The sequence below is a fragment of the Protopterus annectens genome, chromosome 5.part0 (genome assembly GCF_019279795.1).
Source record: "Protopterus annectens isolate FY-2018-M chromosome 5.part0, PAN1.0, whole genome shotgun sequence".
Lineage (NCBI taxonomy): Eukaryota > Metazoa > Chordata > Ceratodontiformes > Protopteridae > Protopterus > Protopterus annectens.
This window is the reverse complement of record NC_056735.1, coordinates 1537520904-1537544346: the sequence shown is the minus strand read 5'-3', so window position 1 is coordinate 1537544346 and position 23443 is coordinate 1537520904.

The following is a 23443-nucleotide window of genomic DNA, read 5'->3' as shown; positions in this document are numbered from 1 at the left end:
AAGGACCTGAGTGCATGCATTATGTTGGTGGATCCTGGTGCCTGACAGGCAGCTAACTGTTACTTTCTCCTTATTCAATCTAGTGAGTGGGACATCAGTCTGCCTCACTATCGAGTCACCTATAACTAGTGTGTTGAGCATGCTGTTTTGCCTTAGGGGTTTTGGTTTAGTGGAACACTGTTTAGGAGAGTTATGTGTCTCATGATTAGTGTTGTGTTGTGGTGGTCGAGTGCATTTCTTACTTGGAGGTCTGTGCTCTTTGGGTATATTTTTATTGGAGCCTCTGTGAAGATGGGTGTGTGGTTTGTGTTTTTATGTGAAGGCAGTGCTGGTGTGTGTTCTGGAGGGCTGTGTGTTCCATGTGGTGTGGTGCAAGTGTTGACCTTCTCCTCTTGACCAGCTATTCCGGTCTTGGCTGGAGAGTATGTGGCTTCATATTTGGACATATATGTGCATCTCTCACAAGTCTGAGTGTTGGGAGGTAAGAGGAGAGGATTGTCAGTGTACATGAGGCAGTTGCTACATTGCCTCAGGATGCCAAAGTTCACTAGGTTGATAGGAGAATGCACAGGGAACTGACCTTTAGACATGCCTGGAGGGGAGGGCATTAATAATAAGTACTGGAGCTGTTTCTTTGTAGAAAGGTTAGTGCTGGTAGCCTTTTGTGTAATACAATAATTACTACAAGAAGTCTGGTAAAGTTCTAGACTAATAATCTAGTGAAAGTGCAGGAAAGGAGAGAACTAGCAGATCTAAGTGAAAAATCGAAGAGCAGACTTTGGCACCACTCAGAAGTTTGCAGACAGTCCTGGATACAGCAAATCTATATCTGGACTAGACTGGTTGCAGGAAAGGTGGGGAAAAAAAGCACAAATGCAGGCTTTTAAATCAGAAAGTTGAAAGAGATTGACAAACTGCCCAGACAGCCAATAAACTACAATTTCTGGGCCTGAAACCTCTCCACTTGTGGTAGATAGGTTACCTATTGCTTACCACTCCCACAAATAAGATAGAAGGCTTCCCTTCAACTCAAAAAGGCTTGTGGGGCTCAGACACTTACAGATAGTCCTGAATACAGTAAATCTGTATCTGGACTAGACTAGTTACAGGAATGGAGGAAAGAGAGCAAACGCGGGCTTTTAAACCAGAAAGTTGAAGGAGATGGAAAAACTGCCAAAACAGCCAATAAACTACAGATTCTGGGCCAGATACCACTCCTTTTGTGGTAGATATTCTACCTAGTGCTTACCACTCCCAGTGTTATGCTAGAAGGCTTCCCTCCAACACAGAAAGGCTTGGGAGGCTCAGAAGCTAACAAATATTCCTAGATATAGCATATCTGTATCTGGACTAGACTAGTTACAGGAAAGGCAGGAAACCTATTTAGAATTTTTTTTACAGTTAAAAATTGCCACAAATATACTTCGCTGAGAAGCAGAACACAGGGAGATTCTAGCAAGTTTTTTTTTTTTTTTTGGTAAAGGAAAGGGAGAAAGGAGAAGCAGCAGATAATTCAAGGTTAGGAAACTAAGTGGGTTGGCCTTCTCAAATGTTCACTCTGTATTAGGTAGAATGAGCTAATGTTACTATTCTTGGAGGAGTGTCCCAGATCAGATTTACAGTAGAGGCAGGCAACTGCAAAGCCACCAAATATAACAGCAAGATACCAACAGGGAGGGAGGGTAGGGAACAATACTACAGCTTCTAGCCTACACTCTTTTAGACAGTAAACACTACAGAGATGTTTATCACAGCAGAAAAACAGCAGTGAGCCACAAAATGAAAGGTTTTAAACAGATAAAGGAGCAAGAAGTCTCTACAGAATGCTTTTAACTGCAAACAAATCAATTATATGACACACTCCTTGGCAGGAAATCAGAACAAACTAGCTAAAAAGCTTTACACACAGTGTGACAGTAAAAACCTTATTTATCAGACCCTGTAAGGCAGACAATTTTAGTACAACCATGCAGATTAGGTAATAGCAATAAGATACAGTAAAAAGTCTGCAGCATACAATAAAAAGTGCAACATATAAATTGCCTGCCACACCACACTGCACAAACTGAAATAAAAAGTAAGTGAAAAAAATGGGTGCAATAGTACAACACTAGACAGCCGAAGACATGATAATGGATGTAACTGAGGCCTGTGATAGCAGGACATGTGGCCTTTTATCAGCAACATATAGAAAGTCACCTGCTAAGGTATTCATGGCAAAATACATATTCATCTGGGACTCCGGTGCAGAAATCATCCATATAAAGCCATGCACATACTGATGGATATAGAAAATGATTATCACAGCCCGTATGTGTGCACATATATCTTGCAAATACATCTGATGTAGCAGTGACTCAGTAGCTCAGTATGTTAAATGCCCTGCATATGTTGCATTTTTTCACACAGTCCTGGGTTCAAATCCAGTGTTGTTTTGCATTTCAATTACATTGTTGTGAAGATAGTAATTAATGAATGACTTATGCACTCATTATCCACACAAAGCATTACAAATTAAATAACTGCTGTTCAGTGCTGTAAGTCACAAGCCTGCAAGTAGTGACAGACTTTCCATATCCATATAGCATTACTATATGTCACCTAGGACTCTGTTATTGACACTGTTGCCTAACATACTTACCTTAAACACATGTCGTAATTGGAGTGTAAAGGGTACCCTCACCCTGGCTCTGCCTCTACAACAAGGCTGACACAGATGATACAGATACACCTACAGCTTGTTTTCATCTAAAGTGTTCACACTCTCTGCCTATCTCTATTACCTGCAGCAGCTGCAGCCTGTGGTCACAAAGATCTGTATAAATTTTTCTGCTACAGACCTACCCTCTGTGACAATGTAGTCTCCTTATCCCAGTGATGTCCATCTCAACAGGTAAGAAAGGGACCCTGTTCTACATGAAGGCCTTATATATTGCACAGTGGTTGCATGTCATTGGCTAATGATAGTGCAACTCAGATATTTTGGCTGTAATTAGCATATCAGAGTCACAGATTGGTTTAGAGGCAATTACCTGCTAATGAGAAGCATGTTGAAGTGCAAACAGCTGGCTATGGGCAAACATTCTGTATGAGACTTTCTTCACACAGAGCACACCTTTGTGAAACAATTACTAGTAGCACATTTCAACAGAGGAGTACTGCACTCTACCTGATATGTAACTGTTTTTTGTGTATAACAGGATGTAGATGGGAGGATAGAGGTATGGGGAACAGAGAGTACAGTAGTAAGCCTGACTTAGACCTGTGGTAATGGCATGTCATTGATATCCTGCTGTCTTACACATACAGTGGATGTACAATATATCAGGTTGCATTGTCTTTTGTCACTGTGACACACTGATATTGTTGGACGTCCCAGTATAGTGGTTGTAATAGCACACTGCTATTTGTCTGGCACTTGTCTTAAGACATATTAGTGGGTGGCTGGCCTTAGGGGACACACCACAGTGGACCAGAGTGTTGTGTGTACAAACATACAGCAGAATCTCTCATGGCACTCAGGGAACTACCTCAGTAATGCTACTATCTCAGTTGTATCCATGCAAGTAGTAAGTTGTCACACTGTGGGGTATAACATGTGTGAGCAAGCAGAGGATAATGCTGACCATTTTGTTCTACCTGTATCTGTACATAGTGGCTATCTATGTGTTTGATCCTGTAATGTGTTTTTCTTTGGTATGTTTCAGGACTAATGTATCACAGAGGGCACACCCCCTTCTCAGATGCAGAGAATGAACTTATACTTCAAGGACTATGGCGGCATCATCACATCCTCCTATCCAAGGGGAGACATAACAGGGGGAGCGGCAGGCTGCACTGTGGGCAGACCTTGTCTGGGATGTAAATGAGACTAGCCACCAGGACAAGACATATGAGCAGGTTTGACATCTCGCTATGAACATGGTAAGTGCTGTACAAAAAAGGGCAACTTATGTAGCCACGAAGCATGCCTTCACTGGTGGAGGTCCTGCAATGGAACAAATGCTCAAGTCCACTGAGGAATTCCTGGTGAACCTAGGGACACATGACAGCTTCCAGGCATCCATCATACCATACACCATGGAGGTGGGTGCCACAGTGTCCACAGCAGAGGAGGGTGCAGGTAAGCTTACTGTGATCACCACTGTAAAACTATAGCAGTAATTCTGTCAGGCTGTACATGCCATTACGTGGGTATCAGGTCTATGTGCTTTAGGGGGTTTAGCTCAGTTATACACTCATACTCAGAATATCAGCAATATATCAAGTAACACAGTAGCTACTGTACATGTGAGATATACACAGGTATTATCTTGTGCTGCAGCATGTGGTGGTATTGGAATTAACTCACCCTCACCTTTTTACAGGTCCGTCAGGAATTATTCAAGGCCATGATCCTGCTTCTGGCAAGCCTGATACTGTTTTGTTATGGAACATACATATGCTATTAAGGGTAAGGGCCAGGATAATACCCTATGTACAGGTAATGGTGTGTATAACCAGAGTAGAGTGTTGGTATGTTCCAGTCCGGAACAGTTACCTCAGTTTCCTAGAGTGGGTAATCACAGGAGTGTAGTTAAATGAGCAGGAACACTTTTGCAGTTATAGTTCAGAGTTTATAGGCCTCCTGGTGTACATGAAGTAATTAATCTGACATGCCTTGTACATACTGACAGGTCAATGGCACATACCTTAGGCACTGAAACTTGTATTTGCATATATTTTTCATAGTTTCATAGTTTCATAGTATAGTACTAGGCTATCTGCCCTGGGGCATTTGTAAGCCTAGCCATAGTGATGTGGCTTTTGCCACCCCATGAAATGGTACAAAAATGTACAGAATAAATCTAGAATACTGTGCCTCTGTCTAGTAGTGACACAGTGAAGGTCCCCTTATATAATAGAATTAGTTTACTGTGCCCCTGTCTAGCAGTGACACAGATGTGACCCCTGGGGTAAACTTACGATCTCCCATCCACTCATCAAGACTTCTCTTGAAGAGAGTCAGTGAGGTGCTCTGCCTAATATGAACTGGGATCCTGTTCCAAAGCATGGGAAGCCTCTGGGTTATGAATCTATCCCTCCAGCATGTCCTCTTCATACTTGTGCCGAGGTTTAAGTCTTTAGCTCTCGTGGTCCTGATGGATTTGGATTTTTTGAGGTGGAGCATGTCCATCAGATCCTGATTGGACATGGCCTTGTACGTCAGGCAGAGATCACCTCTGAGCAGGCGGTATGCTACTGAATAGAGCTGAAGTTTCTTTAGTCTGGCAGAATAAGACATATGTTGGAGACCCTTGATCCTTTTGGTGAGGTACTTTTGTGGTCTCTCCAGCTGTTGCAAGTGCCGGGTGAGGTACATACCAAATGGGGCATTGTACTCAATCATGGATCTGATGATGGAGGAATATAGGGGTACAATGACATCCTTGGATCTGGATGTGAAACCCTTCATGATGAGGTGTGCAAGGTAGAATGTTTTTCTAACCACTTTGGCAACGTGGGTGTCAAATGAGAGGTCGCTGTCTACTTGGGTACCTAGGTCTCTGATTACTTTTTCAGTACTCAGTGGGTTGCTATCTATGTGATAATTTGTGGGTACTTTGTTTTTTCCAAAAGGGATGACTATACATTTTTTGGCATTTAGTTTAAGGCCGTGACTACGGCACCAGTTGTCCATTTCAGTGAGGCCTTTTTGTAGGATGTGTGTATCTGCTGGTGTATCGACTATGGCGCCTAGTTTGCAGTCATCTGCGAACTTTGTCAGCCACAGCCCTCCCATGTTTGCTTTAACATCTGAGAAATAAATGCCGAACAAGAGGGGTCCCAGGACAGATCCCTGTGGGACACCACTTGTGACTGGCTTTGAGTCTGACATTGCTCCAGCGATTTTAACTTTATGGGTTCTGTCCTTTAGCCAGTTTGCAACCCATCTAGTGACATAAGGGATAACTTTTAAGCTGTTGAGCTTATCTATGATGCCTGAGTGGGGTATTGTGTCGAAGGCCTTAGCCAGGTCCAGGTATGCTGTATGGACTGCTTTGCCCTCATCAATGGCTCTAGTGACTGTTTTGAAAAAGTCAACCAGGTTTAAAAGGCAGGATCTGCCCTTTACAAAGCCGAACTGGTTGGGGTCAAGTGTCTGTAGGTCCCCATATGTCTCCGTTTATGAGTTCCATTATGATTCTTTCCATAGCTTTGCAGACCAGGCTAGTCAAGCTTATGGGGCAGTAGTTTCCAGGGTCTGTAGAGGCACCCCCCTTGTGGAGTGGGACCACTGTTGCTGTACGCCAGTGTTCAGGTACATATCCCGAAGTAATGCTAAGGTTAAATAGCATTTTTATGTGTGGGTTTAGCTCCTCTTGGAGTTCACGTAACACGCACCCCAGGATACTGTCAGGTCCCATTGATGCTGTGTTTTTTTGCTTTGTTTAGGGCGGGTCTCACTTGGACATCTGAGATGACAGGGAGATTACATTCAGCTGGGATAAGTATTTCTTCTTTTGGGGGTGAAGGAGGTGAGAAATTTGCACTGAACCTGTCAGCCAGAATGTTAGCAATATCTGTGGGTTCAGTGTATTTTTTGTTGTTGTGAACCAACTCTGAGCATATCTGAGGCTTTCTGACCAGGTTTCTAACATAGCTGAAGAACGGCTTTGTGGTTGTCTTTAGTGTCCTTAGCGATTTTTCTCTCAATGTTTGCCTTGGATGTTTTTATGAGAGAACGTAGTTTTCTGCTAATGTTGATCAGAGATGTCTTCCCTTCATGGGATTTCACTCTGACGTGCAGTAGCTTCCTTCTTTTGTTATACAATTTGTTTATGGCTGAGGTCCACCAGACAAGACGCTTACATTTGGTGGAGAGAGACTTAGATTTGTTTGGGATTGCATGACCCATGCATTCTTGGAGATGTCCATAGAAAGCATTTGTGAAGGATTCGGCATTGTAGGATGTGGTATCCACTGGCACAGTGGGCTTAAAGGATACCATCTCAGACTTAAGAAGAGTGAAGTCTGCTTTTGAGAAGTTTTTCACTGTGGTCTTTTGTGCTGGGGGTGGAGGTGGGATATGTATATCCAGGGTGATTAGTTTGTGGTCAGATCTCACTAGTGAGGGGTATACTTCCGGTGTGGAGCATTTTGTCCCCATGTTTGTGATGATCAGGTCTAGTATATTATCTCCCCTAGTGGGAGAGGTGACTAGTTGTTCCAGTGCATTTGAATTTATGAATTCCAGGAACCTTTGGGCTAGGGTATTATGGCTAGAATAATGTACCCAATCTATGTTTAGGTAGTTGAAGTCTCCCAGTATGATGGTATTTTGTGATACATTCATATCCTCCAATGTCTTCAGGAAGGCTGAGTGGTTCTTGAGATTGGGAGGGTGGTCTGTAACATGCTACCAGTTGTATAGCAGTTTTGCCTATGGTTAGTTGCACCTGTATGGTCTCTGATGCTTCATGTGTTGCTACTAACCTGGAGGTGTGGGTGTCCTTTATGAATATGGACACTCCCCCTCCCTTTGTGGTTCGGCCCGGGTTTTGGGGCCGAAAAGCATGATACGAGGTATAGCCTGGTAGCACTGGTGTGCTCTCAGGAGCCTTGAACCAGGTTTCAGTTACTTCACAGACGTCGATGTTCTCCATGCTGAGGAGTGCATCAAGTGCCTGCATCTTGACATTTACACTTCTGGCGTTGAGCAGCATTACCCTTAGTTTTTTTCCATTTTTGTTTTCTAAGGAGGTGGGTTTGTCTTTTGAGCCTTACCTAAAAAAGGCACTATGGGGGTGGCAAGAGCCTTAGCCAATATCCGGAAGCCCAGTGGTGATAGATGTAAGCCATCCCTTGCGAAGCAGCATGGCTTGTCCAACATATTATCCCAGGCAGACAGACATTGGATCCCCTTAGAATGACACCAGTACTTGAGCCAATTGTTAAAGCTGATCATCTTGTCTTTGTATTGTGGTATCATTCTTGGTGAGGGCAAGATGCTGCTCAGGGTCAGGGTCATACCAGCCTGGGCTACATAATCGGAGAGCTCCTCTATGTCTCTTTTCATGTAGTCCAGGGGGGTACATCTCAGGTCATTCACACCAGCATGGACAATGACGGAGTCATATTTGTACTTGCTTTGGAGTGACCTGAGTGCGTGTGTTATGTGGCGGATCCTAGCTCCCGATAGTTGTACTAGGTTTTATGTGCTGTGTTATCAGGTATAGTGTCATACTGCATACCTAAAAGGTACATTGTAGTGGCCAAGTGTCACGTGATTTACCTGGCGTGCTTGTTATAAAGGCCTTGAGTCAAATTTGTAATTCCAGATTGTTTAAGAAACACTCTCATTCAGGCACAATGGAGCTTCTAGCAAGATAAGCCCATAGAATAGTAAAAGGCTAACTTCCCTTGAGGGACATTTTAAGCCTAGCCAGTTATCTCACATAAGAAACAAACTCTGCACCTTGTGTCTGTAAGGTTGTCCACTGTTGTGAATGAAAGCAGAGATGAGAGGATAAACTCACCAAAATGAACAAAAACTAATAAAAAACAAACAGCACTCAGGCAGGTCTTCCCAATAATTTACTTTTACAAAAACATACACTTGACTTGAAGCACTTTTCATTTGCACTGAAGCAAACTTCATCAGAAGTCAATACCAATTGAATTAACACAATTTAAAATACAAATGTAGTGACGTACTAGTATTCCACCTATACAGCAATGGTGGCACTTAAAGTTATAAGCAACTAAATACTACTGAATTGACTTTAGTTTTAAAAAGGGACAACAATGATAAACAAACACAATTAACCCTAACATATCACTTGTATGCTCAAATATATAAAATGTAATATATATATTAAAAGCTAAATATAACAATAAACTAAATATAGCAATTACAAGCAATGAGACCACTGCACAAATTAACTGTTACATCATTGTTAAATTTGTGCTTACTTAAAATATAATAACTACATTTACTGTGTGCTTTAACTACTGACTAACTAGTACCCTTTTCATTTGCGTTATGAGATTTACTGCATTAACAAAGTTGTGTCACTATCGACCCAAGTTTTTATTTTTCAAAACGCAACTAATAGAGAACATGTCGTTTAACCCAGGAACCCTATAGGCATCTAGCCTTATCTGCCATGACAATTCCAATTCTTCTAAAAGAATTGGCTTTGGACCACCCCTTGTGGAAGATACTACCTGATCTATTGCCATATAAAAAAATCCATGACCATGATGGACATGAACATGTTTTGCCAATGCATTTTCTAACTTAACTTTAGTGATTGCATATTGGTGTTCATATACTCTATCTCGAAGCCTGCGTTCGGTTTTCTCGATGTAAAATGCAGGGCACTGTTTACATCTAGCAAGATAGACTATAAACTTGGATTGACAATTAAATTTAGATCTCACTTTATATTGCCTATTTTTCACTGAAAATGAACTAGATGTATCCATATATTTACAATAACTACACGCTTCACATTTAAACATTCCAGTTATCTGTGACACAGGCTGGACAGCTGATTCTAGTATATTTTAAAAATGTTTCCCTTTCCTAAAAGACATGTGGAGTGTCACCCAGTTTATCCAATATAGCTGGTGACATTCTGAATAACTCCCAGTTTTTCTTTAGAATGTCGATTACCAAACGACTGTCACAGCTAAAAGTTGTAATACATTTTAAACATGGGTCACAATCTAGAATGGCCGCAAGCTTTAGTGGAACAGCAATCCGCTGTTCAAATGATAGTCAACCTCATGTTCAACAATGGATGCATTCTACACAGGTCCTGGTGAACGAAACGTCTTCTACAGGCACTAACACTAGAGTCGCAGCACCGAATAACAACATCCCCTTGCAGCCCATCAGATCACCTTTCATCAAACCTTTGGCAACCTGGTTATCAGACACCATTTCTTTAACCAGAGGGTTAAGAATGAGGTCATCGAGTGATTCGGCTGAAGGAGGTAACAATATAAATTCTACGCTTGTGTCTGACCTAAAACTGTTTGAGTCATATATAGTTAAAGTCCAAAAACTTCAACTCGAGATTGCATATTTTAAGGAATGTCTAAAGTTCAAGATAGTGCCTAAAGGCTTAAGATGTTACCATTTTCCAAAAGGGTTGGAAGCTGGTTCACCCTTTCATTCAGATTTGATCAAATTATTTGATCGACATGGTCTGGAGCTTTTGGAGATTATTATTAAACATTACAGTATGTGGGTGGATGATCTAACCAAGTCTGCAACTGAGTTAAATGTTAAGATCAAAAATTATTTTAATTTTGGGCGCTATAAATTTGAATATAGTCGGATTTTTTCTAGTATAGATGACCACATGGCTAAATTGAACCTAAACAAAATCAGGAAGTTGAACAGAGATTTAAAAGCATATGAACAGGGTTTGGCTTACCCTAAACCAGCTGTTGCTCAAATTTGGACTAAATCCAATAACATCAATTATTCCTCAGCATCTATTAATGGAGGTATAAATAATGCTGCTGTGAACCACATTTTTAATCATGAGATGTCCGATGCTGATGTGATGCTTTCCGGAGACTAACCCAGCGATAGATCTGGTCATGTCGATTCTAACGAGGAAATGGTAGTCAGACGAAGTGAAAGAATTCTTAAGGCCTCTAACTCATCTGGTGATTCACAGGTCCAGGTGAATCAGACCCAAAATCGGGATTTTCAGGAGGGCAATCGGACAGAAGCAAGACCGAAGCAAAGGTATCACCCCTCAAACAACAGGCAGAATAACAGGAACAAGAAGTGGAGGAAATAACATCGAGGGGGATGAATAGTCACCAATCTGGTCATCCCATGATGAACACTCATGTGTCAACACTGTGTGAATATAACGGAAGCGTGAGATCAATAACCAGTGATGACATGACTGTTCCATCAATAGTGTCTAACCGGAAAGGTGACTTCAAGATTTACAACTACTCGTCCGCCACCATTACATCAGATATGGCTGACCTGTTGGCAAAAGGTTACACCTTTGTCCCAACCCAGAAATTGGACCTTGCCAAAACAATCATAGACATTAAACTTTATGTAAGGAAGTTAAATCTTTTCCTATTGATGGGTAATCATGCTAATAGGTCTTGCAATGTCAACCACCTTTTTGTCCCAAGTATGTTCAATCCCCCTTTAAATACAGTTTTGCAAACCTTCTAGCAGATATGTGAACTGGATATTCGGCAGATCCCCCATTTTAAAGGGAAGAAAGGTTTTAAACCTAATATCACTAGTGAAGAAAGAGATTTTCTGGATTTTATAAAATCCCAGAAAATAAGGGTATGTAAACCGGACAAAGGAGGTGGGTTGGCTATATTTGACACCAGTGATTATGATTCACGGATAGGGACACTTCTTGATACATCAGCGTATCAGATCAGCTCACGTTCCGAGGTTAACAGAGCCTACCAGTTAATAAACATGTGCATCAAAGACCTGTTCATTGACGGCAGGATAGATCAGAAAGTATACAACTATCTGTCAGTTTCGTATCCACGTTACCCGTATATGTTCAGAATCCCTAAGCTGCATAAGGGTTTAGAATAACCCCCTATGCGACCGTTAGTTGACGGCCGCAACTCACCCACTTATCCCATAGCAAAATTTATTGATGGTATGCTAAAAAAGTATTTGGCAAATGAGATACAGGTGTGTAGAGATTCATGGTGCTTTTTGGAAGAACTAAATAAGTTAGATTACAGTGATGATTATAATTTCTTGACCATAGATGTCAAAGATCTTTACACCTGTAGCCCCCACACAACAGGCATCGATTGGGTAGCCACCAGATTGAAACAAGATGGTGCTTCAAACAGTGAGATCAGCCTGATTACTGAATTATTAGATCTAGTTCTTACACAAAATTTTTTCATGTTTGGTGAAACCTTCTATTTGCAAAAATCGGGAGTTGCAATGGGGTCACCTTGTGGGGGGAGTCTTGCCAATATAGTTATGGCACAATGGGAAACCGAGTTTATTTTCAAAAATACTGGTTTAGTTAATAACATCATATATTACACAAGGTTTCTGGATGATATTTTTATCCTGTTAAAAGGTTCAGCTCAAGAAAGTTCTGCCTTGGTTGATTATTTAAACCAAACTACAGACTTTCTCGGGTTTACTTCATCTTTTGACACAGAAGTAATAGCGTACTTAGATGTTTTGTCAGTAAAAAACAGGACTTTACGTTGCTTTCAAGCTAGTATATACAGGAAGGCAACTTATTCAAATGATTTTTTACATTTTTCAAGCAGTCACCCCTTTTACCAGAAACTCTCAGTTGTCAAGGGCCAACTTGTTAGAGCAGCTCGGATCAACACGCAACTGAGTGATTTTTTCGCTGAAGGCAATCGGCTTAAAATCATGTTTTTGGGATGAGGTTACTCGGTTGACCTTATAGACAGGTTGACAGATGAAGTTAAATCGAAGAGAATAAATTTGATTTATTCTCCAATATTAAGGGCCAAAGTTAACAGTGATGAAAATGTCGAATCTTTAAATCCATCAGATCAAGAAGTAATCCGGACATACAATGAAAGTAGGCTACCCCTTAGAGATTGTGACCCATGTTTAAAATGTATTACAACTTTTAGCTGTGACATTCATTTGGTAATCAACATTCTAAAGAAAAACTAGGAGTTATTCAGAATGTCACCAGCTATATTGGATAAACTGGGTGAAACTCCACATATGTCTTTTAGGAAAGGGAAGAATTTAAAAAAATATACTAGAATCAGCTGTCCAGCCTGTGTCACGCATAACCGGAATGTTTAAATATGAAGTGTGTAGTTATTGTAAATATATGGATACATCTAGTTCATTTTCAGTGAAAAATAGACAATATAAAGTGAGATCTAAATTTAATTGTCAATCCAAGTTTATAGTCTATCTTGCTAGATGTAAACAGTGCCCTGCATTTTACATCAGGAAAACCGAACGCAGGCTTCGAGATAGAGTATATGAACACCAATATGCAATCACTAAAGTTAAGTTAGAAAATGCATTGGCAAAACATGTTCATGTCCATCATGGTCATGGATTTTCTTATATGGCAATAGATCAGGTTGTATCTTCCACAAGGGGTGGTCCAACACGAATTCTTTTAGAAGAATTGGAATTGTCATTGCAGATAAGGCTAGATGCCTATAGGGTTCCTGGGTTAAACGACATGTGCTCTATTAGTTGCGTTTTGAAAAATAAAAACTTGGGTCGATAGTGACACAACTTTGTTAATGCAGTAAATCTCATAACGCAAATGAAAAGGGTACTAGTTAGTCAGTAGTTAAAGCACACAGTAAATGTAGTTATTATATTTTAAGTAAGTACAAATTTAACAATGATGTAACAGTTAATTTGTGCAGTGGTCTCATTGCTTGTAATTGCTATATTTAGTTTATTGTTATATTTAGCTTTTAATATATATATTACATTTTATATGGTTGAGCATACAATTGATATGCTAGGGTTAATTGTGTTTGTTTATCATTGTTGCCCCTTTTTAAAACTAAAGTCGATTCAGTAGTATTTAATTGCTTATAACTTTAAGTGCCACCATTGCTGTATAGGTGGAGTACTAGTACATCACTACATTTGTATTTTAAATTGTGTTAATTCAATTGGTATTGACTTCTGATAAAGTTTGCTTCAGTGCAAACGAAAAGCGCTTCAAGACAAGTGTATGTTTTTGTAAAAGTAAACTATTGGGAAGACCTGCCTGAGTGCTGTTTGTTTTTTATTAAAGTTGAAAGGATGTGAGAGTGGTAATGGAGTTGTGGATCCTCATTATTCTAACTCTTTGTGGATTTGCCAAACATAATAGAGCAGATAGTAATGTACTGCTTTTGGTTTCCACAAGTGATCAGGGTAGTTGAGGCCCCCCCCAATTGGATGTCAGCATCTCTTCAGACTCTGATGATGATGATGACCACAGTGAGGCACAGGTGGAGTTGTCAAGGGCTGAATCTGTCCCAGAGGTTGACATCCTTCTTCTGCCCCTATTGTCACCACACACAGTCACTATGCCCATGCATATCCAGTTCCCACAGGCCTCGTCAATGGGACAGTCAGAGGGTGGAGACATTGAACAGGCCAGTGTGACAACCATGGCTTCAATGAGTGTAGACACTGGCCATAGCCAGAGAGTTGGTGAGATCCCATACAGGCAGATTGACAGGGGAGCTCATAGGAGGACTGGTGTATGTCCACCCCCTGTTGCAGGTGTCACATCATGGGCCACTCAGCACATGTTTTGGGCTGTCATGGAGGCACAAGCACTTTCTGAATGTTACACCAGATGGATGCTTAGGGTTATGGATGCAGCACATTCTGACATCCATGACTACCTCCACTGCACTGGGAACACTCTGGAGCGGTTCACTGATGCAGTCAACAGATAGGTGGCTGATGTAGTGTCTGTCTTGGACTGCACATTATCTGTGCTGGAATGTGTGGTTGGAGTTGGGCCTCTGACCAATGGGCATAGGTCAGCAACACTATCTACTGAGAGTCCATGCGGTCATGCAGTTATTCTCCTGTAGTGACAGCGCATCCATAGCTACAGAGGGGTGTGTGCTGTTCACACCACAGTGTGGCAGACTATGGGCACATGGTCTCGGGTGGTCTTATGGGGGACATGGTCCGAGCAGAAAGCAGTCACTGTCAGGTACTTGCACCCTGTCTGACCTTGGGCATGGTGGTGCTAGTGCAACTCCTGGCAGAGCCAGTTCCTGTGTTCAGGGCTGAAGAGAGTGAACTGTCAACTCTACTATGTATGGTCCACAGTTGTCCAACATACATACGTGTAGGCTAGCACTGGCTTGACTGTGTACAGGCACACCCTCACACACTACTGTCACATGCAGGTCAGCTACAGACTCACACAGTACCTCTCCATGCCCCATCTAACCTGCTCCCCTTCCTGACTCACACACATCCTGTAAACCATTTGGGCCAGCCTAGGCCTCCAGCACCCCCGCACATCACCCTTGCAAGTGATGATAGCTGTGACACATACTTGTCATCCTTCTCATCGATGCAGGGGAATGAAGTTATGTGTCTGTTGCACAGCATGACTATACTACTTCACATGTACTTGTGTAATGCGGTTTTGTTTTGCATGCCACTTGTAGAAGTCACCAACATATACTGTATGCTGGCATGTGTCATGCATACACAACATACTTTTGTGAACCTTATGTTGTATGATGTTGTACTGGCAATATTGTTACACAGTAACAGGTATGTCACAGACCTGTGTATGTTTCTGCTACAGGAGTCTGAGGTGAGAACCTATGGACACAGGGAGGGAGTGAAGCGGCACTGCATGGCATGGCAGCACAGCAGAAATATGACTTCAACAAGGTACAGCAGTATACATGCTTGGCTCCATAAGTTCACATCTGTATGACAGTCTACCAAGGACAATGGCAGGGGTCAGTGTACTCATGCATTCATAATTTATGATAAGGTATGCTACAGGGAAGGTGTGACCTTGCTGGTGTGATGCTGCCTATCTGTATGGAGCATAGCAGATGGATATCTTATTGTAAGGACATTCACCTACTATGTGAAATTAGTACTACATGTTTGTGTGAGACAGTTATTTAGCAGGCATAAACACACCCTTGAAACATACCCTGCCTAATGGTACACATAGCACCTCTATGCACCTCAGCACGTGCTATTTGTTTGATTGTCTGGGTGGCCATCATCTCGACACACAGCATCTACCTGAGTCTCTCTTGGACTTGGGCAATATGTGGTGGTACTATACCGAGGGGCATACAGATGTCTCTGATTGTGAGGGCTATATGGCCATTTTGTTAGTTATGTTCACATGTGCTATGGCCCCATAACATGATGTATACTGCTGTAACAGCCTCACACATAAACATGGTCACATTCAGGCTAGCACCACTTCCACTCACTGCATACAGGACATGCCAAGGCACACATGTACTGCAAGTTGGCTGCATGTAGATTAGAACACTTACCTATGTACTGGTACACACTACAAATTACAGTACCTGATACATGCAACACAACTATCAGTTTAGAACATATAATGGTTGTTGATATAAGCAAGCCTTGCTGTGGTCAATCAGTTGGGGGAGGGGGCAACATCACCCGCTACAAATAAAATGATGCAAAACCCTACCCTATGTCCACTTTACATAGGTTGCCAAACTTATGCCATATGGATAACACATGCTCCATGTTGAGCAGAGTGGGAGATTAGAACCCCTACCTATCTAGTATTACATACTATAGATCACAGTATTTATCACATGCCCCACAGCTTAACTCTTGCTACTACACTGTCAGCTGGTAGTCTTAAGGTAGCTGACACCTGCAGGCCTTGTAGAATAGGGCAGTGTGGAATCCAGCAGCAAGTTACAGGCCCAAACACTTTATAACCATTGCAGGTGGATTGCCCATGAGGTCATGTCTGTTGTCTTGCAGGGGTATACACACACACACACACACACACACACACACACACACACACACACACACATACACATATGTGCACCAAGTAGCATGGAGTGAGATTAGAACTCTTACCTATCCAGTATTACACACTGTAGATCACAGTATTTATCATGCACACCACATGTTAAGTTGCTACTACACTGTCAGCTGGTAGTCTTAAGGTGGCTGACATCTGCATGCCTTGTAGAACAGGGCAGTGTGAAAGCTAGCAGCATGTTATGGGCCCAAAAAGTGCATAACCATTTCAGGTGAATAGCCCAAGAGGACTTGTCCATTGTAGGCTTCTGTTGAACAGCTTGCAGAATGATATTGGTTTGTACTGTTATCTGCACCTAGTATCCTAGAAGTGAGATAACTAATGTTATCCTAGCTATGTGTGTACAGTTACCAGTATGGCCACATTTGGCTGCTTGCAGTTAGATAGGAGACACTGTGAGCATGCACACTGTGCCCTGTCCATATATGCATTGACACCATTATACATTACACCACTTGCTCACCTGTAGTTATCTACGTGGTGACATTCAGCAGGCATAGGGGTCTGTGTTGTGCCCTTCATTTGGATCATTTGAGCAACATTATGGCTGTGTGATAGTGCATATTACTCACCATTATTAAGGTATGTCAGACAATGCAGACATCCACACATATATTTCTGTATATAACAGGGAAGTATGTATAACTGTAGCTGTGTGTGTGTGTGTGTGTGTGTGTGTGTGTGTGTGTGTGTGTGTGTGTGTATGTGCGTGTGTGCGTGTGTGCGTGTGTGTGTGTGTGTGTGTGTGTGTGTGTGTGTGTGTCTGTGTGTGTGTGTGTGTGTGTGTGTGCAATATGTGTTTTGTAGATATATGAGGGGAGTCTATGCATCATTTTCATATATATAGCTATATATATCTATTTGAGGGGTCTATATTAGATAAACGAATGCTTAAATGTTCGAATCTCTAAAGGTTGACCTTTAGAGATCGAACATTTAAGTGTTTGAATATCTTTAAAAATGATAAAAAAAAATAAAAGTAAAACAAAAAAAACTAAAGAGTGTAAGCAGGGGGGCAAGCCCCCCTGCACCCCCCACACCCCCTGCTACTTAAATATACCAACTCCAAGATCGTGCTACAGTGTAGGGAATGGGAAATTTCCCATTTCCGCTCTGCCGTGCACTGAAGTGCGATCTTGGAGTTGGTATATTTAAATAGGGAGGGTGTGGGGAGTGCAAGAGTGTTTGTCCCCCTGCTAAAACCCTTTCAGTTTACCTTTTTTTTGTTTATTTTATTACATTTTAAAACACTTAAATGTTCGATCTCTAAATGGCGACCTTTAGAGATTTGAACATTTAAGCATTTGTCAATGTAATATAGACCCTATTTCAGACTACATAGTGATAGATATACTATGCATGTAAGAGAGAGATATTGACAGATGGATGTGTATACATATATGTCTGCATGTATAGAAATTTATACATAATAGGTCATGTCAATGAAGGGCCAACAGAATTGCACTCATTTTTACTAAGTGTACAGGCATGCCCAGTGGAACTGTCAGTACTTATAATATGACTCCAGGCCACATCTACCTGTATTCCCATCTGAGATTTTTGTATGTTATAGACATTAACATCCTCCCCATTTCTGCAGTGCTTCACTTCACTCAAAGTTTCCACAGCATTCGCCAGCTGTCTGTTGTACTAAATATGTGACTGGTTTTGGTAATCTTGCACCACCAACTGACTGGCAGTCTGTATATACCTCTCAATTGTCCTGTTTTTCAGACTGTCCAGAGTTTTGCCCCATATGTTTGGTCTATTCCTCACACATTTGTGGTCTTCTGCTATTTTATTGAATGTTGACATCAATACATTTTACTCACTACAGACAAACAATTGTGTGTCGGACTTTATATCCATTAGAATATGTGTACTACTGCAACACATTTACTTCCAGCAAGGTTTATGTGACCAATATTTAAATGCTGTACCTATGTTTGGACCTTTGTCTCCTCAGTCCTTCTGGTTTTGTCCAGATTTCTTGCACTGAGAGGTTGGATGGTATGACATTCTCAAAAACACCAACATGTTACTACCTCACATACAGAAGTGAGTAATTCCAGATTAGAACCATCAATCCCATCACTAATGCTAGTTTCCCTAGTCCACAGAGCCACACATACCTGGCAGTTGATGGAGTGGTACCCCTTGTTGTTGATGTAAATTCAACCCTCCCCACCAGGTGGTGCCTTGATATGTACATGAGTGCAATCTAAGGCAACCAGTACCTCAGGGTAGTGTGTTACATGGTAGACGAGATGCATATTGCTGGCCCTCGCATCAGGGGTGAAGGGAAAATAAATGTGCTCACTGGGATGTGGTAGCATGACATCCAGTAACTGGTGGGGTACTCTGGATGCTGATGCCTGTGTGACCCCTATCATGTCCCCAGTTAGTCTTTAGAAGGTACTTGTGGCTATTATCCTAAGGGCTATACATACCTTTGTTTCCTCTGAGATGGGTTCCCCTCTGTTGTCTCTGGGCCTGAGATGAAGGCAGCAGAGCTCGGTGAGTTTGTGTAGTATGTCCCTGTCCACCCTGTAGTGGTCTACAATCTCTAGCTCATGTAGCTCCTGGAAGGTTACCCTGGGCCTGAACACTCTTCTCTTTGCCTAGTCCTATTGTCAGAAGCAGCAGCACATTGACTTCAGCATCTAACACATGTAGCAGACCTGTAGCAGCCCCTAGCATTCTTTCAGTTAAAATTCCCAAGTCTGTACTCCAATGGTGCAGAATATGGGGAATAAATCAGATTGCAGGGTGTATGCATACTTTATAGTGCTCTACTGTAGGTGCTGCCTATGTGATGGCAGTGCACTTGTCTCATGTATCGACATCATGAAGTTAAGCAAGAATCAACACTAATTAATATATCATTGGCCTTTTAGATACTCTGAGCACACTGCAGCGCACCATGTAAACATGCTCTTGGTAGGTAGACACTGCTTAGCAGTCAGTGTACACCCGCTAAACTGCCATGCTTGGCACAGCGATGCACCATGCAAACATGTGGAAACACACAACCCGTATGTAAACAAAATTTTGACATCAGTGCACACACACACACACACACACACACACACACACACACACACACACACACACACACACACACACACACACACACACACAGACTTCCACACTTAGCATGATGGTGAGCCGCACAAACAGATGCAGCTAAACTGCAATCAACTTAGAAGTTATTGGACACACTATCTCTTGATGTCAGCTATCTCCTCTGTGGACATCAACATAGTTCTCTGCCTACACGGAGGGGATATGCGGACACTGTTGCCCCATTATACTATTCAGTATCTCCACCTCATTTGCACAGGGATTTGTGCTCAGAGCCTGAATACTACACACTTGAAAGCCCTTCCACGTTAGCAACAGCACCAGTGCACCATTGTAGATACTACACAGGTTTACTATGGTTGGTGCGAATGACATTCTGTCAACAGCACTGCTGCCAAAAATCAGAATGTTCTGCACAAAACATAAATGGATGGGATAGTCGAACACACTTATGCGATTACAGTAGTGCATTTTCATAACTGTATTTGACTATCTGGATGGAGATCGTGGTACAGTGGGGATTGGAAATTCATCCATATCCTCACTGTAGTGTGATCTCGGAGTTAGAATATATTAGTAGGGGGATGTAGGGGGTACAGGGGCGCTTGCCCTTCTGCAAAAAATGTGATATGTCATATAGGAGTCTGATTTACATCAGCTCCTATACGGCTATCACGTGATGGTTTCAGCCACAATGTCGACTCAGATGTGTTGATCATTTGGGTTGACATTGTGGCTGGTCGGAATGTTTGCTTGCAGGTTTACTTTTCGTTGTTTCGAACGGCAAATGTTTTGCTGTTCAAACAAACGATAGTAAACCCACTACACAGGGTCTTGTAACACATTTCTGTCTCATGTTATTAATACTTGATTTTTCCAGGGTTTTTTTTTAAATAAGGCAGGTTCACAAACATGCTAAGTATTTTATATATTTTAACTTACTTACTATAACTTTTGGAATGCAAAGTGGATAGTTTTGTTCATATGTGTGTGTGTGCTATGCCATTTCTGTGTATCTACCTACAGTTTTACAGCTCCTTTGTCTATCTGCAGTCTTGTACATGGAATTATTCTGTGTACACTATCTATGGACATTGATGTGGGGTCTGCAGAGCTGCCTATCTGCTTGTTGGATCACTCTGCCTGCCTGATTTGCATGAGATTCACCTGCTTATGAGATGATTCGCATGCCACGGTAGTTTCCGTGTTGACACGCTCATGCACGGCGCTCAGCAGCACTTAATGAATTTAAAATTGTTCATGCCTGTGTTGTCAGCATGGTGCAATGCCAATATGGTAAAAAGAAAACATGTAGACTTTATTAAACTTCTCCATTGACATATATATGTGTGTGTGTGTGTGTGTGTGTGTGTGTGTGTGTGTGTGTGTGTGTGTGTGTGTGTGTGTGTGTGTGCGTGTGTGTGCGTGTGTGTGTGTGTGCATTTATGTCTGCATGTGTGTATGCCTGTGTCTGTATTCTAGAGGATTATAGGTTCATAGGTTCATAGGTTTAGCCTTTACAAGCCTAGCCCATAGGATTACCCTGGCAACTTGCCACCCAACCTTAGTTCCCAGTGCATCTGTAGAGTAGAGCCACTGGAGTGATCCCTGGGGTGAATTTTCTATTTCCCATCTACTCATCAAGATTTCTCTTGAAGAGGGCCAGTGAGGTGCTCTGTTTAACATGTATGCAAAGTCTATTCCATAGCATGGGCAGTCTCTGGGTAATGAACTTGTCCCTCCAGCATGTTCTGTTGATTGTGGTAATGAGGTTGAGGTCTCTGGAGTGTGTAATGTGGAGGGATTGGGATTTCTTTAGATGTAGTATAGGAGGTACAATTGTGCAGTAGCTCAGAGAAAATCTGTTTATTGTCATGGAGACTCTTTACATAGCTATACAAGTCCTTGTGGTTGTCTTTACTCTCTGCTGCAATTCTGATTTCATAGCTAGCTTTCAAGGATTTGATGAGGGATCTCAACTTTTTGTTGAGGCTGATAAGGGAGGTTTTCCAGTTTGGGGACTTCACCTTATTCTGCATCAGTTTCCTCCTTCTGTTGTAGTGTTTATTTATGGCAGGGAACCACTAGATTGGCTTCCTTTTTTTGGAGAAGAGCGTCTTGGTTATATTGGGTATGGTGAGATCCATGCATTTGAGTACGTGTTCGTACAGTGCACTGGTGTATGATTTGGCAGTCATGCAACTATTCTCCATTTTCATGGGTGCAGTGAAGTTAGCAACTTCTGTTTTTAGGAGCCCAAAGTTAGCTTTGGAGAAGTTTTTCATGTGGTGGTTACCTTTGCGGGGGGTGGGAGGGATGTGGATTCCCAAGGTGATTATTTTCTGGTAGGATCTAACCAGGGAGGAGTTGACTATTGGTGTAGAGCAATGGTTGTTCATGTTAGTAATAGCCAGGTCAAGGATGTTGCTACCTCTAGTGGGGGTTAAGAACGAGCTGGTACAGGGCACTGGAATTAATGAAGTCCAGGAAACGTTGGGCAAGTGTATTGGTACATACGTAGTTCACCCAGTTAATGTAGGGGTAGTTGAAGTCACCCAGTATGAAAGTGTTAGGTTGCATCCTAATATTCTTCAGGGTGCTTAGGAACACAGAGTGTGAGTCTTGGGACATGGTTGGGGACCTATAACAGGCTATGACCTGAATTTCTGTCTTACCCAATGTTAACTGCACCTGAACTATCTCTGATGCATTATGTTGGGCTACCAGTCTGGAGGTGTGTGCATCCTTTATGAATATGGAAACACCACCGCCTTTGGAGCTTTAGTCCAAGTTCTGGGGCCAAAAGGTGTGGAATGAGTTATAGACTGGTAGTGCAGGGGTGCCTTCTGCTGCCTTTAGCCAGGTCTCTGTTACAAGACAAATGTCGATGTTCTGCGTTTTAAGGAGTGCTTCGAGTGAGTGCATTTTTGGATTTAGACTTCTAGTGCTGAGCACTATGACCCTCAGACTGAATTTGTTTGTAGTTGTTACGGTGGTAATTTCAGATGTTATGTTTCTTCATAACCAGTTAATATTTTCTAAAAATTTTACCAACAAATTCACCTAGAGACTGAACTCAAGATGTAAATGTTGAATCCCTTCTGAGAACACATGACAAACTGGTTACGATCTAGCACTAGATAATAATTCCATGAAATACACGTAGTTGTCTTGTATTTGCTAGAAATGTGTACATTTTTGTCCATTATACGCACACTTTATACTAGAACCAGTGACTTGTATACCTGCTCTAGTATGTTTGAATGACTTTATTTATTTTTTACATTTGTAAGCATATTTTACCTGAACTGTTGAGTAAGATGTGCTGTTGCCCTCTTTTTCTGGTTTCTTATGTTGTCCCAAATGTTCCTTTGGTAGCTCCTGTTTGTTTGTGTTGCCTTGAAAAATTTGTGAAATGAAAGAAAGGAGAGCTATTTTGAAGACCTTTTTTTTTTTGGTTTAAGTTATGATAATTTTGAAATGCTTTCTTACTTTATTTAATCGTGATCAGATGCTGTATCTTCTATAATAGGATATTTGTGTTTTTGTTGACTAATCATAATTTTAATTGAATATTCTGTTTTCACCAAACAGTTTGAAGTTGACTCTGTCTGAAAGTGTTTTGTGTGTGTGTGTGTGTGTGTGTGTGTGTGTGTGTGTGTGTGTGCGCGCGCACACGCACGCATCATTTTGGTGTTTTATTGCATTTTGTGTTGTATTTTGTGTTGTTTTGCTGGGACATGATTATCTTCCATATTTGAAGTGTTAGTGAAGTATTTTGAATTTTT